Source organism: Balaenoptera borealis (assembly GCF_965194805.1).
Source record: "Balaenoptera borealis genome assembly, chromosome: X".
Classification (NCBI taxonomy): Eukaryota; Metazoa; Chordata; class Mammalia; order Artiodactyla; family Balaenopteridae; genus Balaenoptera; species Balaenoptera borealis.
The window spans coordinates 80,187,614-80,204,326 of record NC_138881.1 but is presented as its reverse complement, the minus strand read 5'-3'; the positions used below and the strand labels follow the sequence as shown (position 1 = coordinate 80,204,326).

General features: G+C 34.5%; 1 long non-coding RNA gene across 1 annotated transcript in view; it reads left to right on the top strand.

Annotated features, from left to right (window-relative positions):
* LOC309620857 overlaps nucleotides 1–16,713 on the top strand; it is a 1,080,383-nt gene that overhangs the window by 16,637 nt on the left and 1,047,033 nt on the right. The gene's annotated exons all lie outside the window — the stretch shown is intronic.

Below are 16,713 nucleotides of genomic sequence, written 5' to 3'. Positions count from 1 at the left end.
TATATACATACATAAACATATATGTGCAAATCAAACATCTGTCTGTCTACCCACCCACTCACCCACCTACCTACCCTCTATCCCTTTCTCTCTCACACGCACACATATGAACACATACAAATATCTGTATGTATGTGTGTCTCTTCCACAAATGGGAACGTTGTATGCATAAGTGTTCTGCAACTTAGTTTTTCAGTTTAACAATTTTTTCCATGTTAATACAAATAAACAGATGTACCTCACATTTTTTTACTACTGCCACATATTTTGGCACCCTTTGGCCCAGCCAAATTGACACATAAAATTAACTGTCACATCTATTTATTCCTATGTGGCTTGCTTTTTTGTCTAATATTATATATTTGCAATGCATCCACATTAACACATGTAGAGGTAGTTTATTTTCCTATTGAATTCAATTTTTTGAATATGTCACAATTTATAAATTTCACTGTTGATGAACATTTAGGTTGTCTTATGTATTTACTATTTGAGCAAAGCTATAGACATTTTTTACATGCCTCTTGATGTATATGTAAAAGATTTTTTAAGGTATACCTCCAAGAGAAAATGCTGAGTTATAAGGTATGCATAGATCCAACTTACTATGTAATGCCTAATTGTGCTTTTTCAAATAAGTGTTGATATCTGGTAGGGTACATCATTCCAACTTATTCTTCTTCTGAACTGTCTTGACTCTTCCTAATTCTTTGCTTTTCCACATATTTTCTGGATTTAGCATGTCAAGTGCCACAAAATCTCTCATTCTCTTCCTTTACAACTTCTTCATAAGAAGTCCTTTCCTATATCAAGTTTATAAACATATCTTCATTTTCTTCTAATACTTTTTGTTTTTTATGTTTAAGCCTTTAACCCCATCAGGAAATTATTTTGTGTTTGGTTTAAGTTCAGGGTTGATTTTTAAAAAATAGTTGTCCAACTGTCCCGAAACAGTTTATCAAATGTACCCTAATTTCCCTGCTTATATGAATAAACCACTTTTATCAACCACTCAATTCCTATATAAAAATGGATCTATTTTCTATTGAACTATTTTTGTCTATTTTGTGCCAGAATCATAGTACCTTAATTACTAATACCTTTATTATGTTTTGATCTTTGGAAGGGTTTATTAGTTTCATGTGGTTACTGTAACATATTCCCACAAACTGGGTGGCTTCAAAACAGAAATGTATTCTCTCAGTTCTGGAGACCAGAAGTCCAAAATCAAGGTGTTGGCAGAGCCACATGGAACATTTTGTTCCTTGAATCTTCCATCGGCATCACTCCAATCTCTACTTCCATCTTCAAATGACCTTCTCCTCTTCTATCTCCGTAATCCCTCTCTGCTTCACTCTTACAAGTACACTTGTCTTTGGGCCTACCCAATTAATCCAGAATAATCTTCTCATCTCACACTCCTTAATTTAATTATATCTGCAAAGGCCCCCCCCCCTCTTTTTTTTTCAAATAAGGTAACTTTGACTGGTTCTGGGGATTAGGCTGTGGGCATATCTTTTGGGAGGCTACCATTCAACCCACTACAAAGGACAAAGTGCCCTCTGTTGTTTTTTTAAAAATTCCTTGTGTATTTTTTGTTAATTTTTTCTCCTAGATAAATTTTAGAATAAATCTGTGAAGTTAAAAGATTCACATTGACATTTGGTTGTAATAGGATTTAATTTATAGAATAATTTTGGAAATTTGACTTCTTTTTTTTTTTTTCAGAATTCAGGAATTTAGTGTTGAATACAGTGATTCTCCTAATTCATTTCTTTCTCCCCTCTCTCATATTGCTCCTCTTAGAATTTTTTCCCCACTCTGACCCCCAATTAGTATCTTTTTTTTAACATCTTTATTGGAGTATAATTGCTCTACAATGGTGTGTTAGTTTCTGCTTTATAACAAAGTGAATCAGTTATACATATACATATGTCCCCATATCTCTTGACTTCTTTATAGTACTAAATCTTCCCATTCAGGAATGTGCCATATCCCTCCATTTCTCTGGAGTTATTTTTACTTGTTAGAAAAGTTCTATTATTTTCTTCTTATACATCTTACACATTTATTTTTTTAATTGAATACTTATTCTTAAGATTATTTTACTAGTTATATTTAGATTTGTTGGTATTGAGAATAGAATCTGTTTTCCTGATATTATCAACTTGGTTATTGTTGGCATATAGGAAAGCTACTGACTTATTATATTTTTAAAATTTTATATAGTTTTAATTCCTGCTCAGCTTTTCAACTGATTTTCATGGATTTTCCTGGAAGATTATCATAATGTCTGCAAATAATCACAGTTTTGTGTCTTACTTTCCAATGTTTATACAGTATCACTTCCTTTTTCTTTTTGATTGCATTAGCCATGACCTCCTTTACAATGTTGAATATATTGAGCAAGAGAAACATCATTGTATTGTTTGTGATATAACTGGGAATGCTTTTAATATATGATCATTGCTGTAGTATTGTTTTTGATTCCATTAATCATATTTAGGAAGTTCATTTATTTTTCACTCACATTTTGTTGGTTGTTTGCTTGTTCTCTTTCATGTGGTTCTTTAAAATCAGGAATTAGTATTGTATTTTATTAAATATTGTGGCACCAATTGAGATGTTCACGCGAGTGTTTTGCTTTAACCTTCAAATTCATTTTCTTAATGTTGTACCACACTTGACGTTCTATGATAAACTGATTTAATCATAATGTATTACTCATTATATATTTTCAGTTTTGTCATCTGTGTTTCTAAATGAGGTTCAACTATTATTTTCTTTATTTCCACCCTCCTCCCTTCTGTTCTTTTTGTGTTCTGCTGTCCAATTTGCCATTAGGGTGTGCAAGCCTCATAAAATGAGTTAGGTAGCTTCTCATCTTTTCCTGTGTTTCCTATGAGTCTGCTGTTGCTTTGACAGGTAGATAGTTCATACTTTGATCACTTCTGCTATAGTTATTACAATATTCAGATTGCCTACTTCTTCGTGAATGACCTAATTTAAATTTCCCTGGAAAACAATTGATTTAATCTAAAATTTTAAATTAATTGGTATAGAATTATATATACATTTTTACTCCTTAAACTTCTCCATATCTGCCATTATTAATTGTCTCTAATTCTCCTAGGGTACTGCCTTCTTCACTTTGTGTGTTCTCACTACATTTGGAGTTTCTCTTGCCTTCAAAATGCTCTTTCCTCATCATGTTTTAAGCTGTCGATATTGTTCTTCTCCTGTTTCTCAGTAAAAATGCCATGCCATAAGCTCTTAACTTTTAGAAAGTTCTGTTTCTAGCACCTTGTAGTCCCCTCTGTTGTTTTCCAGTGGTCTCAGGGTTTTATTCTTTTTAAAAAATCTTTTTCTGGTGCTTTAAAAGACTTGGAGCAATAAAAGAGATGAACTTGCATTTTGAATCTTACATGCGAATATCCAACCCCATCTGCTAAATGTCCCTAAATCTAGCTTCATTTTCTTTGGATTATTTGATAAACCACAAGACTGGATTTCTTAAGTATCCCAGATAACTGAGTTTACTATAGTTCCTTTAAAAAATAATATACAATTATACTTTGTTCTATGTAGAGAAGCTCAAGTATTAGGCAAATAGAAGGGAAGGCTTATTGTAACTTGTGTTTGAAAGTGAGTGATAACTAGTAGGATTAAGGTGGTAAATGACTGAGATGTTTATACTTGGATAATTTATATTGAAAGAAAGGTTGGTTTTTAGACTAATACTGGCTGCCCTTGATTCTGGCTCTCAGATTTCAAACAAGACATGTTTTCTTCTTATGGCCTCTAGCAGCCTCTCAATGCTACCTTGCCCTTGATTCTGGCTCTCAGATTTCAAACAAGACATGTTTTCTTCTTATGGCCTCTAGCAGCCTCTCAATGCTACCTGTGCCAAGTCCCATCACACCATAGTGCAATAATAAAAAAAAAATAGTATGTACTACCACAACATTTTATGTTCCCTCAGCACAGGGTCATCTTTGTGACTTGAAGGCTCCGGCACAGGGACTTGCATGCAATAAATATTAGTTGCACTTAAATCTACTCTTTTGGATTTTTGTAACCCAGATACCAGCTGGGATCACTCTGCCCATTAAACCTAGGTAAGATCATCTCAAATCTCCTTTGCTCCTCCTGTGGAAAGTCTAATGCTCTTGCGAAGATTTCTGGTGGCTTATATTTCTCCCAGCCAACTCTGCCTCTGATTTCCAACTTCTGCTGAATTCTCACTCTCCATTTTATGTCTTACTTTAATTTTATATGGTATTGGCTCCCCAAATGACGCTCACATGAAATGATTCTGTGTTGTGGACTTTTATTAAAGATTCAGGGCTATTATTGAGAGGAGTTATACTATACTAAATATATAATTTGAAATAGAATATTATATTTCCATAGTTTTTGAAAAGCCCATTGGCCATTTGTCTCAGTTCAGGTCTTGACCTTTCATCATTATTGTCTGGTTCTCTCTTTTTCTAGCTCCTTCACTTTTTCTCACTCCTCTGCTCTCCCCATCCCACCTCCAATTCTGCTAATGTATTGATACTATACAGAACAGTTTAAAAACCTCATTGATGAGTGCTTCCAACAGTTATCCAGAACTTTGTAATTATAGAGACCTGACTGTATCATTTTTTATTCAGAGGTGATTAGGTTCTAGTGAATTATTGCTAACCAAACTCACATGAATCTGACACATCCAAAATGTCCATTTAAATATTTCTAATATGGAATATACCTTCTCAGTGATCTGAGAACATGCTCTGAATCTCAGGTAAGTTTCACTGGCTCCAAAAGTTAAACTTAACTCAAACATTCCTCCCCATCAATGGAGTTCAAAGATAACTTTCTCTCTGGTGGCTTAATTAGATTTCAGTTTCCTTAAACTCATAACACATCTACAGGTTAACCTTAATATCTAGTAACATATTCAATCAGACAAAAGATAATTTTCATTTGGGACAGTCACCATAGTACACTTATCACATTTATATTGTGTGTCACAGAGAAAGGCCCACTTATCTTGACCCTAGATTTTGGAGTCCATTATCTTTTTGTGGGGCCCAAAGCATCCTATTTATCTATGTCAGTGACCCTAAGCTACTAATATTGATATCCATGTTCAAAATTCAAGTTCATGATTTTTGAATTTAGTATCAGCTATGCTGTAGAAGTTAAAAGGCCAGAGGAAACAATCAGATATGCTATTCATGTGATTCAATCCATCAAATATAGATGAAGTGTTTGGTATCTGACAAGTACTGAGGAGAATTAGTAAGACATGATTCCTGTCTTTGAGAAAATTATAGCTTGTAGGTGACAGAGGCATTCCATGAAGGATCATCTAAGAAACAGTGCCTATTCTTTGGATACCAAAGTCTCCATTCTCCTGTTCTTTTCAATTATAAGCATTTATATTTGTTAGATAACTCTAATAGACTTTTTCCTAACCTATTTGGTCTAAAACCATTGTAACCACCTTCCTGTTCTTTGAATACATGAACTGTGCTCTTGCCTTTGAGCCTTTGTGCTGATCGTTTCCTCTGCCTGGAAAATCACACCTCCACGTAGCCACATGCTTGTCCCGTCACTTTATTTAGATCTCTGCACAAGTGTCATCTCAATATGGAAGATTTCCCTGACCATCCTATGTGTCATTCTCTAATTTATGCCCTTAGCCTGCTTTATGTTTCATCTCAACACTTCTCATCATGTATTCTTCATCCTCACTTGAATATAAGCTCCATAAAATGGACTTTCCATATTTTTTTCAATGTCAAATCTCCAGCACCTAGAATGTCTGGCATAATAGGCACCCAATATTTGCTAAATGGTGAATTATTAATCTATAATTTCTTGAACCTGCCTAGGGAATAAAAAAATCATTTTGTCATTTTTTCTATGATATATGGTAGGAAAGTGATTTTCAATTAAAGTGTTTTATTTTAGATGAGTCCATTAGGAAAGATTTATTATATAAAATACATTTAAAAATAATTTTTAATCATATTAAGTATGCAGTACTTCTGTTTCTCACTATTTAATAAGCCAAGCATATTCTCTAATTTACTTAAATTAATTACGTAAGAAAAAGCATGATATGTAACTGATTTTTTAAATTATGTATGAAATTCTTATATATTGCTCTTACAAATTTAACTGGTTTATTTTTTATAATTTTCCTTTCATATATCAAAATAATGAGATAATAATAACAGTAGGTAACACTAATATGTAGCTTATTATTCCCATGCACCGTTCCAAGCATTTTGCATGTAATAACTCATTTAATCCTCACAACAACCTCATGAAGTATATACTATTATTGTTCCCATCTTTGAAGTGAGAAAGCTGAGGTACAGATATGTTGTGTGTGTCCAAATTCCCACAAGTTCAAACTCAGAATTTAGGCTGGTATTTTATCCAGTAAGTTGTTTACAAATAATAAATTGCAGGTGTGAATTTTTTATTGAAGTATAGTTGACTTACATTATTAGGGGTACAACAGAGTGATTCAATATTTTTATAGATTTTATAGGTTATACTCCATATAAAGTTATTTTAAAATATTGGCTATACTCCTTGTGCTGTACATTACGTCCTTGTATCTTATTTATTTCTAGTAGTTTGTACCTCTTAATCCCCTTCCCCTATGTTGTTCCTCCCCCAGTCCCTCTCTCCACTGGTAACCACTAGTTTGTTCTCTGTATCTGTGTGTCTGTTCCTGTTTTGTTATATTCATTCATTGTTTTATTTTTTAGATTTCACATATAAGTGAAAACACACAGTATTTGTCTTTCCTAACTTATTTAGCTAAGCATAATACCCTCCAGACCCATCCATGTTTCTGCAAATGGCAAAATTTCATTCTTTTTTGTGGCTGAGTAATATTCCATGGTATGTATGTATGTGTATATATATATATATATATATATATATATATATATATATATATATATATATATATACATACATACATACCACATCTTCTTTATCCATTCATCTGTTGATGGACACTTAGCTTGCTTCCGTATCTTGGCTACCGTACATAGTGTTGCTCGGAAGGTTGGGGTGCATGTATCTTTTTGAATTAGAGTTTTTGTCTTGTTTGGATATATGCCCAGGAATGGGATTACTAGATCATATGGTAACTCTATTTTTAGTTTTTTAAGGAACCTCCATACTGTTTTCCATAGTGGCTGCACCAGTTTACATTCCCACCAACAGTGTAGGAGGGCTTCCTTTTCTCCACCCCCTCTCCAGCATTTATTATTTGTAGACTTTTTGTTGATGGCCATTCTGACTGGTGTGAGATGATACCTCAATGTAGTTTTGATTTGCATTTCTCTAATAATTAGTGATGTTGAGCATCTTTTCATGAGCCTGTTGGTCATCTGTATGTCTTCTTTGAAGACATTTCTATTTAGGTCTTCTGCCCATGGGTTGTGTCTTTTCTAATTATTAAGTTTTTTCTTTTATATATTCTCAATACCAGTCATTGATCAAATATGTGCTCTTCAAATATGTTCTCCTAATCTGTGTGTTATCTTTTCATTCTCATTAAAAGAGAAGTTTTGAGTTTTGATGAAATATAATGTATCTCTTTTTTAATGGAGTTTGCTTTTTGTGTCATATCTAAGGAATCTTTGCCTAGTCCAAGGTCACAAAGGTTTTCTCCTATGTTTTCCTTGAAGAGTTTTATAGTTTCAGGTTTAGCGTTTAGGTCTTTTATCCATTTAGACTTAAATTTTGTATGTGATGTTATGTATGGGTCAGTTCATGTTTTCGAATATGACTGTCCAGTTGTTACACATTGGTCGAAAATCAATTGGACACATATGTGTGGATCTAATTTTGGAATCTCTGTTCTATTCCATTGGTTTATGTATTTATCCTTTTACCAATACCACACTGTTGACTGAAAAAAAAATTGCACAACCTAAAAGTTGAGAATTATGTGTTATTCTGCAGACATACTGAGGACTTAAGCCAAAGAGACAGGCTCTCAGATAGCTCTGAGGGATTGTTCTGAAGAGGTAAGGGAGGAGCCAGGATATATAGGAGTTTTTGCAACAACCCCCCCCCCCAAACAAGTAGTAGGAACATCAAAAGATTACTGTTAATTAAAAAAACCCAGACTTCTGAAGTTAATGAATTTAGCACTTTTCTGTGTATGGGAAGATGCAAGAGTCTGGGCTCATTGAAATCATTCCTTTGATATGCACCTCCGCTATCTAGGGCCAGTATTGTTTTTCTCCATCCTGAATTCATTCCCTCAGAGTTCACAATCCGGGATAGCTACAGTGGCTGATGGCGTGATGGCTGCAACATCCTTTGTTTACTGATATGGCAGGCAACATTCTTTGTCCACAACACTGTTTTTTTTTTTCTGGCCATGCCACGTGGCAGAGTGCCGAGTCTTAACCACTGGTCCGCCAGGGAATTCCCCACAACACTGTCTTGATTACTGTAGCTTTGTAGAAAGTCTTGTAAATGGATAATTTAAGTTTTCCAACTTTGTCCGTTTCAAAATTGTTTTTCCTCTTGTAGTTGCTTTGCTTTTCAATATCAATTTTAGAATCAGTTTTTATAAAAATTTCTCCTGGAATTTTTATTGAAATTCCATTCAAATCATAGATCACTTTTACATCTTATCAATATTGAGTGTTACAATCCATGAACACAGTATACAAGTATACCTCAGAGATATTGTGGGTTTGATTCCAGACCACCACAATAAAGTGAATCTCGCAATACAGCAAGTCATGTGATTTTTTTGATTTCCTAGTGCATATAAAAGTTATGTTTACACTCTACTGTAGTCTATTGTGTGCAATAACATTATGTCTTAAAAACAATGTACATACGTTAATTTAAAATGCCTTATTGATACAAAAAATGCTAACCACTTTTAGTGAGTCATAATCTTTTTGCAATAGTAACGTCAGAGATCACTAATCACAGATCACCATAGCAAATGTAATAATAATGAAAAAACTTAAATATTCCAAGAATGACCAAAATGTGACGCAGAAGCATGTAGTGAGCAAATGCTGTTGGAAAAATGGTGCCCATAGACTTGGTTGACACAGAAATTCAGTTTGTAAAAAAACCCACATTTTCTGTGAAGTGTAATAAAGTGCAATAAAATGAGATATGCCTATATCTTTCCTTTATTTTATGTCTTCTTGATTTCTTTCATCAGTGCTTCACTGTTTTCAGCACACAGCTCATACATATATTTTCTTAGATTTATACCTAAGTATTTAATGTTTTTGGTGCTATTGTAAGCCATACTATGTATTATTTCAATTTCCATTTGTTCACTACTAGTGTATAGAAATATAATTGATTTTTGCATATTGATCTTTTATCCTGAGATCTTGCTAAATTCACCTGTTTGTTCTCATCGCTTTTTTGTACATTTTTGGGACTTTTTACATAGACAAGTGTGTTTGAATAGAGACAGTTTTGTTTCTTCCTTTCTAGTCTATATGCATTTTCTTTTCTTGTTGCACTGGATAGGACTTTTGGCACAATATTAAATAGGAGTGTGGAGAGCTGACATCCTTTCTTTGTTCCTGATCTGGAGAAAGCATTCAATCTTTCACTGTTAAGTATGAAGTTAGCGCTAGGTTTTTTGTAGATGCCCTTTATCAGGTTGTTGGGATTCCCTTGTATTCCCAGTTTGCTGAGTTTAACATTTTTATTTTTATTTTTTTATCATGGATGGGCATATAATTTGGACAAATGCTTTTCCTGAACCTATTGAGATGATCATATGTTTTTTCTTTAGTCTGTTGATTTAAATAAAGAATTACATTGTTTCATTTTTGGATGTAAAACTGGCTTTGAATTCCGTGGATAAATCCCACTCATCATGATGTTTTATCATTTTTATACATTGCTTCATTCAGTTTACTAATATTTTGCTGAGAATTTTTGTATGTATGTTCATGAGTGATATTGGTCTTTAGTTGTAAATTGATCTTATGTATCCAGTCAATTTTCTAACCTCTTATTTCTAGTAGTTGGTAGATTCTTTTGGCTTATTCATGTGGAAAATTATATCATCTACAAGTAGTGGACTTTATTTTCTTCTTTCCAAATCCTCATGTCTTTAATTATTTGTGTTCTTTTTTTCATTAGACTGTTTAGGACCTACAGTGCAATATTGAATTGATCTGGTAATATTAGATATCCATGTCTTTTGCTTAATTATAAAGGAAGTACTTTTAATTTTTCCCATTTAGGATGAAGATGTGGTAGATTCTTGTAGATATTCTTAATACATTTAAGGAAGGTGTCTTCTTATTTCTAGTTTATTAAGAGACCTTTCTCTTGTTTTTCATTCATTAATGGGTGTTGATTTCTACCAAATGCTTTTCCTACCATGAAATGATCATACTTTTTTCTCCTTTAAAGTGGTAAATGACATGTATATATTTTCTAATATAAACCATCCTCAAATTCTTGGGATAATCCTAGCTTGGTCATGGTATATTTCCTTTTTCACACTTTGTAGGATTTAGTTAGCTTTTTGTTTAGGATTATAGCATCTCTAGTAACATTTGAAATCACCCATAGTTGTCTTTTCTCTTACTATCTTTGTTTGGATTTATTATGGCTGCTAAGCTGTGTAATATTTCCTCCTATTCTAATTCTTTGGAAGAATTCTCATAGTATTGGAAAAATCTTTTCCTTGAAAGTTTGTTAGATTTTTCTTGTAAAACTCTCTGGGTATGGTGTTTAATTTTGAAAATTTTTAGAACTACTTCTTTAATTTCTATGCTATTGGAATCTTTATACTTTTTATTTCTTCTTGAATCAGTTTGGCAATTTATGTATTTCCATGAAATTGTCCATTTCATCTAACTCTTCAAGTTTACTGACATAAGATATTTGACAACCTTTTAATACTTTCTAATATCTTCTTTAATTGTGATCATGTTTCATTTCTTATTTATAGTATTTTATACCTCCTGTCTTTTTGAAGGTAGATATTGCCAGGAGTTTTTTTCATTAGCATTTCTATATCTGAATCCTGTTTTTGATGTTCATAGATCACAGTGACATGCTACATCTGACACCTACTAAGTTCTGGTAATGGGTAGAGGCTTTCAAACTTCATCTAGCAAAAAGAGGGTCTATTTATAGTGGGGTTAAAAGATTGAATACAAGGATTAAGCTCATGATTTTTAGGCATTTTCTTGAAATCCGATAGAAATCCTTCATCCCCTTGTCTCTCCATCCTTAAGCTATCAAGTGTGAAAAGCAATAAATAGGTCATTGTACTTCAGCTACAGTAAAATAAGGAGAATTGTTAATGAAATTGAAAGTGATGATTAATAATATATGTATACTGCAATCTTTTGGAGGCAAATATAACAATGGCACTTGAATTTCAATGCACAGTGTACATGGGAATCTTTTTCACTTATGGTATTATTAACACAAAACAGGTAGGTCCTTTTTTTTCCTATTTCTTCAGCTTTCTCTGTGCCAAACAAGATACCTAAGTTATACCACTTTGACAATCCAAGAAGTTGGCAATTATTAGTAGTTTTTGAAAAACAACAGACCAAAAGATTGTTAATTTGAATTTGACTTGGTGATGCTTTAAAGACTATCAAGGTGACAGTTCTTAAGTCAGTTATACCAAAGGTGGAGTGTTTACATTAGAGGTGAAAGGTAGATTTAATTAAGAAAGAAGAACCATCTAGAATGTCCTGTTTCAAAGTATTGTTTCTTAAATTCAAACCTATGCTACTAGCTATAGCTTTTGGAGCATATACTAAGTTCCAAGTATTGTGCAAAAACTTTACATATATTTTCTCTGTTAGTCCTCATAATAAGCCTGAGAGGTAAGGAAAATTATTACCACTAGTGTGTTAAAGATGAGGAAATTGAAGCACAGAGATGCCTCATGGTTAAAATATTATTAAGGGTTTCAAAACAAGTTTGGCTCCAGAGCATCATTACATTGTACACCAAAGAAGAACTATTTTTTCTGGTTTACTCAACTCAGGTTTATTTCTTGCTCACATTACATGTCCAGCACACGTCAGAGTAACTTAATACTTTAAAAACAGTACATGTAGCTAAAGAGGTAAAGACGTTCAGTGACCTAAGGATGAAGCATGCCTAATTGAACCAAAATATTTGCACTTGAAACTGTGCAGTGTTCCTTGAGGATGACCCGTGCCTACTGTAAATACAGGGATGTTAAATCATATCAAAGAGAAACTGCAACTTAGGAACTTAGGCAAGTCAACAGCTGTGACCTCAGCCAAGCAGGCAGTAGACTTTTCATTCAGCAAGCTGTGCCTCATGCTTCTTTGGCTAGAGCTATGTATATTTAATTAGTGTCCTCTCACCTTCACAGTACATGTTTTTCCACTTGACAGTTTCTGGCACCAAAAGAATGTCCTTGAGAAAAAAGTCAGGCCTGTTGACTACTAAGCATATTATTTGACTTGATGTTCAGCCATTCTGAAGAAAGAATTGGGAATAATGAAAGACAGTGGGGCATAGAGCCACTTTAACTGACAGTGTCAGGTCGGTCGAAGCTATTGAACAGTTCCTATTAAATTAGCTTAGCTTCATCTCGGCTAGTTAAAGCTGGCATGCTGACAAATGAGTTTCTATCTGTATAGAAAAAAAGAGTAAGGAAGAGCAGATTTACATTTGGGAGCTTAGTGACAGTCACATCACAAGGTCAATAAGAATATGTCCATCACAGAACTTTGTTTGTCCCATGTCAATACATTGGATGATCAGCTTCAAAATATTTAACCCTTCACAAGGTGTGAGCGTATTCTTCCTAATGGAAGTTATTTCAACATTTCTTTGAAGGAATTTTAGCACAGATAATGTCACAGTTTTTGTTACTTGTTGGAAATCCAAATTAAATTTTATTTAGCATTTTCACTCATAGAGATGTGGCGCAAGATTATATCCCCTTTTGAAAAAAATCATAAAGATGCTCATTTTCTTATGAAAATGTTTTTATTCTATACCTTAAAAAAACTGTATATATATTTTTGAATGGTGCCAAGAATAACCTTGGATATATGATTTAAAAATGAGACAAAAGTTGATCCCATCTGATTTTTTTATCCTAGGGGTTAGATTTTAAGTTCTGTGATATTTAGGATTTCCACCAACACAAGGGAAGATAACTTTAATGGAGGAAATCCTAGACACTTCTAGGAATTCTTTTGGTTGTGGAACAAGAATCCTTTATTTTCCTTTAATTTTAAAAACTGCCTCTTATGGATACCAATGCCATGTATGCATAAAATAGCTTCCTTCCTTATGTTGCTCATAACAGAAGTGAACAGAAAACTTATTCTGGAAAAATCAGAAAATGAGACATGTCAAAACAATGTTCTGGCTGCTTGGGTATAGTGAAAAAAGTTTCTGCCATCCCTTGGCTAATCTCCTTTTAGCCTCCATTTACCTGATCCCCTTTTTGTTGCTCAAAATCTTTTCATGCTTCAGAATCCACTCTTTCCTCTCCGTCCCTACTCATTGTCCAGCCACATATTGGAGCTGATCTCAGTATTTAATCAGATTACTCTATCACAAGAGGTTAAGTGGCTGATAGCTCTCTCAGAGCAACTTCGTACTTTAAAAGAGAAGTGAATGAATTTCTAATTGGTAGAATTTAGAAACTGTCACAAAATAAATTACTCTTCTAGAAGAATTCAAAAGCAAAGGGGCTTACCTGGTGCTTGCAAAGTACCCTACCTAATTTCCTTCATGCCTGCTCCACTCTATTTCTTCTCCTCTCTCTCTCTTTTTTTTAAAAATTTATTTTATTGAAGTATAGTTGATTTACAATGTTGTGTTAATTTCTGCTGTACAGCAAAGCAATTCAGTTATACATATATATATTCTTGTTCATATTCTTTTCCATTATGGTTTATCACAGGATATTGAATATAGTTCCCTGTGCTATACAGTAGGACCTTGTTTATCCATTCTATATATAATAGTTTGTATCTGCTAACCCCAAACTCCCAATCAATCCCTCCCCTACCCCACCCCCTTGGCAACCACAAGTCTGTTATCTGTCTGTGAGTCTGTTTCTGTTTCGTAGATATGTTCATTTGTGTCATATTTTAGATTCCACATATAAGTGATATCACGTGGTATTTGTCTTTCTCTTTCTGACTTACGTCACTTAGTATGCTAATCTCTAGCTCCATCCATGTTGCTGCAAATGGCATTATTTCATTCTTTTTTGTGGCTGAGTAATATTCCACTGTATATACATACCACATCTTCTTTATCCATCTGTTAATGGACATTTAGGTTGTTTCCATGTCTTGGCTATTGTGAATAGTGCTACTGTGAACATAGGGCTGCATGTATCTTTTTGAATTATAGTTTTGTCCAGATATATGCCCAAGAGTGGCCTTGCTGGATCATATGGCAACTCTGTTTTTACTTTTCTGTCTTCTCCTCTCTTTAAACCCCCACCCCAACAGATTGTGAAAGTTGGTTCTCAGGCTTCACACCTGCCGTATTAGTTATACCATTGAATAACAAATTACCCCCAAACTTAGGCTGAAAACAGCAACAAACATTTTTATTTAACAGCTTTTATAGATCAGGAATTTGGGTGCAGTTTAGCTGAGTGGTTCTGGCACGAGGTCTCTCAGAAGGCTGCAATTACCTCAAGGCTTCACTGGGAGATGATCTACTTCCAAGCTCAAGTCATGTGGCTATTGGCAGGCCTCAGGGCCTCATTGGCTGTTGGCTGAAGATATCAGTTCCATAGGGCTGCTCACAGCATAGCTTCTTAATTCTCTCACACACACACACACACATTGGGATTGAACCCAAGATAGAAATCAGTGATTTGTATACAACCTAATCTTGTCATAAGTGATACCCCATCACTTCTGTTCCTCGGAAGCAAATCACTAGGTCCAGCTCACACTCAAGGGAAGACGGTGACATAAGGGCCAGAATACCAGGAGGTGGAGAACATTGGGGTCCATCATAGAGGCTCCTGCCACATTTACACACATCTAAAAAAAGGGATGGGAAGGGTGACATCACTTTGTTAGAAAGTTTGTTATGCTTAAACTTATATATAGAGTCTAAACTTGGCTATATCTGTAGATGTCCATGTGACCTATGTCAGTTACTGTCAGTATACTTTTTGAGAGTGCCTGCTTTTATGAAGGTATAACAGTGCATACTTTTAAGGATTCAGTAGAATGGGACTATATTCAAGAAAGAAGTGAAAAAAGAAGTAATTAAGTATGCCCACACAAATAATTTTTTTGTTAATTTCTAATTAAATAGTCATATTTATGCTCCTGCTGTATGTCAGGCATCATACAATATACTGTAGATTCAAATGTGAATAAGATAGTCTCTGCCCTGCAGGTCGCCTAGTCTAGTAGAAGTAACTAACAGGTAAACAAAACTTACTGAAGTATAAAGCATGTGTGAGAATAGGGGATTGACTAAAATAGCACAGATAATGAAGTGTATACCTTTGCCTGGATAGCCAGGAAAGGAGTTGAATCTTGACCTGAGTCTTCAAGTAAGAGTGTTTCAGCTGGGCATAATGGGGGAGTGAATTACAAGCAACAGTGAGAACAATATGAGCAAAGATGTGAGTCAAGAAGGCATAGGCACTTTCAGGGAGCCCAAGATGTTCAGCATGAGGAGCCCTGGGTGTGTGAGAGAAGGAGAGGCATTGCAGGAGGCTTTAAAAGTAAGCAGGAGTCAGGTCATATTAGGCCTTCCCTGCCATGTGAGGAGCTTGAATTTTATCCTGAGGTTAATGCTATACTACTGGAAGGATTTACACAAAGGTTTAAGAAGGCCAGATTTGTGGTTTAGAAACATCACTTTAACTTCAATGTGGATTTCAGAGTGGGGGTGGGGGAGGAAGCGAAGGGGAATGGGATTATACTGTGGTGCAATGGTACCATGGGTACCATGAGATTGTACTATGGGTTTAAGAGCATGTGCTTTGGCCTCAAACAATTTCTGTTTCACAGTTACATAGAGAAAATAACAATCTCTTGCAAATCCTCAGATTCCCCATCAGTCAAATGGAGATTATTATAGCAAGCACCTACCTCACAGGGTTGTGATGGGGGTTATAGGAACTGATAGTTCCTGGCACATAGTAATCGCTCCATAAATGGTAGCTTTTACTATTCAGCCTGTTTCAAAAAAAAGACCAATTATGAAGCTTTTCCAATAATTCAGGTGAGGGAAGACAGTGACCTGGATTATGGTGATGGCATTGGTGAAGGACGGGAGTGGATACATTAAAGAGACGTCCAGGAGACAAAATCAATAGGTCTTAATAACCAGTTGGAGTTATTCCACTATTCACAATTTCTGAGTCATCTATTATGGACCACTTAAGACTGCAGCTTTTATATGACTGGACAAAGGACCCGGTTATGGGCTGAACTGTAAGAGATCAATATAGACCCCTAGTTACTTGCTGCTAATATAAAACCTACACTTTAATCCTGCTGTGTTAATCAGGGTTGGCAGGATCTGTTCCTTTCTGTCTCTCTTTCTTTAGATTTGAAATTATATAAGGAATACTTGCTCACTTTGGGAAGAAATGTAGAAAAAAATATCTCAGAAATAAAATTCACCCTTATCAGTTCAACTGTTTTTGGATTCCATATCTAAATGAGATTGTGCAGT